General features: G+C 33.5%; 1 long non-coding RNA gene across 1 annotated transcript; it reads right to left on the reverse strand.

The window, feature by feature from the left end:
- Positions 1-793: 793 nt before the first annotated feature.
- Positions 794-2,957, reverse strand: LOC150085809 (uncharacterized). The gene is made up of 2 exons (XR_016546939.1): positions 2,872-2,957; positions 794-1,010 (listed from the first exon to the last, which is right to left on the reverse strand). It is a non-coding gene; the product is annotated as an uncharacterized LOC150085809 (long non-coding RNA).
- Between the last annotated feature and the right edge of the window lie 307 nt (positions 2,958-3,264).

Below are 3,264 nucleotides of genomic sequence, written 5' to 3' on the forward strand. Positions count from 1 at the left end.
AATACGCCTCGTCGGATATCGTTCCGCGTACAAACGCTGTGCGGCTGGCCCACTACAATTTGCAGTCCCGTACGCCAAATGCATATCGGCTAACTCTGCGTTCGTGTAATCATCCATCCTACTAACTTGGCGTTCTTGTGCGAAATTAAGATTCCCTGCACTAAAGCTCGGAATTTTCGATTCTGCCCATTGGTATATGATTTCGAGTTGTCAGGATTTACCCTACCCCTCTTAGAAGTTCTGAAACGTTTAACTGAAACACCCTGTATAAGGTGTTGAATGGTTTGAGCATGCTCAATGCTGATGGGATTCTTCCTCTTGCTCAGAATAATTGCTTGATAGGGCATAAATTCAAATTGAGGAAAGACAGTTGTAGGATAGATGTGCGGAAATTTGCGTTTAGCCAGCGGGTGGTTGATTGCTGGAACAAACTTCCATCTGTCGTTGTAGAAGTTGATAGCTTAAATAGATTCAATGCAGAACTAGACAAACATTTGGAACGAGTGGATGGGTGAAATGAGAAGGATTTTTTTTTTTTTTTTTTTTTTTTTGGCTGACGCTGTATAAGCTTGCTCTCTTGCAACATATGCCTTTACTAATGATAATGCTAATACTAGTGTGGGGCTGTGCGGGATTGTGCTCTGCGGCGCTGTTTTACCTTCGGCCATTGCCGAAGATTACTTAAGAAATGCAGTTGATTTTTCTTAAATTAATAATTATCCTTTATTGATATTGTAACAGTGTAAACGTGAGCAAGAACAGAAATAGGCAGACAAATTGAAATATACGCCTACTCGCTAACTCTATTTATTTGGTAGAATTATAAAATTTCTACATTCTCAGCATACGGATTGACCTTCTTGCTAACTATTCATCTTCTTCATTAAAGTCAAATGAATCTAAATCATTTTCATCGCGTCGATTTCTAATTAAAGCAGCTTCAGCCACGTCCACTCCGTTCACTTCCATCAGGGAATCTATCATTTCCACTGCGGCTTCATCTTCACTCTCTGTAAATAAAAACATAATACTATCAGTAATATAGCAAAGTATAATAAAATATATTGGTGCTCCAAAACGAAAGAACAGAAATAAAAACAGGAATGCACTTATAAATATTAAATGCAAATAAAAGCAGAACCAAGTGGTGTTATAGATAAACGAAAACAATCTCTGTTTGGCACTACAAATAAAGTTGCACATAACTGTTGTAATAAATAAAACGGCAGACCATATTTCTTTCTTGAAATTGCACTATCCATTTTAAGAAAGCAGTTATTGTATAAATGTCATAAGGACATCGTTTGGATGGTTTTGATGTGGGAAGCAATGTTAATTAAATGATTAAATCAATATTAATTAAATAATTAAAAATGAGATGGCTCAAAGCATTGTAAGTGAGCTACAGTACTTCCAAAACATGGAAACTATCTCTCAAGGGTTGTTCTAGGCCAGAGGTGTCAAACACGCGGCCCACAATACTACCGAGTACTGCCCGAATCAAATTAAAATCTAATTGGGAAATATTCGACAAAATAATAAAAATACATTTTATTGAAACACGGATAATATTTCATTTTATTAATGTTTATATATTTCTTTTTATCTATAGTTCCTATCTGATTTGTATGCATATGTGTTAAAAAAATAAATATTAATATTGAAAACCAATGCGCTATCAAAAGTTAATATGCAGCCGCACTGATCCTCATATAAGATTTAGTTACCCCCGTTCCTATTTGAGTTTGGCACCTATAATCTAGGGCTTCTAGGCCATCCTTGTCACCTCGACACAGGATGATCGTTATTTGGCTTTATATGAGATGCATCACAGCGACTTCATAGCACTGTTAAACTAGCTTTAGAATTTATAGGTTGTACAGATGGACTTTATTCCATACCTATACACAATAATACATTTTTCATGCCAGCATTAGGGTAATATTAAAAAAAACTTTTGAGCCGTTGGTATATACTGTGTATATATTAAAATAATACGGGCTCAAAAATAAGCATTTCCTTATTTACTCCTATATTAACAAAACTGATAAAATTTTTAATTTCTTTGTTATTACAGAGAAAAACTATATTCAAATAATAATAAAATTGTTATTATATAATAATAGTGAGCCATCAGTGTTACTTCTTACGTTTGCGGTAAAGGTAGTTTGTGTGCTGAAAGGTCATTTAGTAAATTAAAAATGATAAAAGACTACAAAATAAATCCATAGAGCAAACCAAATTAAATTCTTATGTTAAACTACAGTAGCCATTGAACACAAGAAAGCATCTAAATAGACCTTCAAGAACTAAGTGATTTTGAAAACATAAAAGTAAAGGAATATAATTTTTTTAAATTAGAACCAAATTTATATATTAGTTATGACGATAGAGATTATGAATTAATTATAACGTTATGAAACCTGGTTGTAACTTTTTAACAGTTTTTTTATACTTTAGATTTGTTAAATTTGTTGAATTAAAATGTACATTATAAATAATATTTTTATGCATAAAACATTGGCATTTCATGTTAATAAAAATAGTGAGGAGGGGTTCCTTGGTAGTCTTTGAATAGGGGCCCAAAAATTCTAGCTACGTCGCTGGGACAGGGCAAAAACGAAAAAAGAAAGAAAGAAAAACATTCTGTCCAAGAAGTTGACATTTTGATCAAGTGTGCATTTGTTAAAACAATATACTATAATAATGAAATAATCACATCCAGAAAACAATATTCTGCATTATTTCCCGTTGATTAGTTATTTTAAAGTAACGGTTACTTTACTTTAAAATTGTTGGAAATAGTTGAAGTATTTTCAAACTGTAACAAAATGTAAGTACAGTATCAGTTTTTGGTTCGATAAGACTTACGTGCAATCACAGAAGCGAAAAGTAGAGAAGCAACAAGAACTGCTGACAGCACTGCAATCTTCATGATTTTACAGCTGGTTTAATTGTTGACAGCCAGCTTTAAGTACATTTATAAAGGATTTAGACCACAGCTGAATCAACAGTTCCTAGTGCCAGTTTGATTTTTCCCCTCTCTTTGTTATTGCAAGGAAATGCATTTCTCGCGGTAACACTCAGAATCACGCCAGGGGTAGGAGACTAATACAAGTACAATAAACTCCATTATTCCATGTCAAAATATCATTTGCGCCACATATTTTCTTTTATTATTTTCGGGAACTCTCTGACACTTTTGATAAGATGATGAAGCTAGCATTACAGTAGAAACAATGAGGTTGTGTGTGCCTAATTGAA

The sequence above is a fragment of the Mastigoproctus giganteus genome, chromosome 5 (genome assembly GCF_048544385.1).
Source record: "Mastigoproctus giganteus isolate SK-2022 chromosome 5, ASM4854438v1, whole genome shotgun sequence".
NCBI lineage: Eukaryota > Metazoa > Arthropoda > Arachnida > Uropygi > Thelyphonidae > Mastigoproctus > Mastigoproctus giganteus.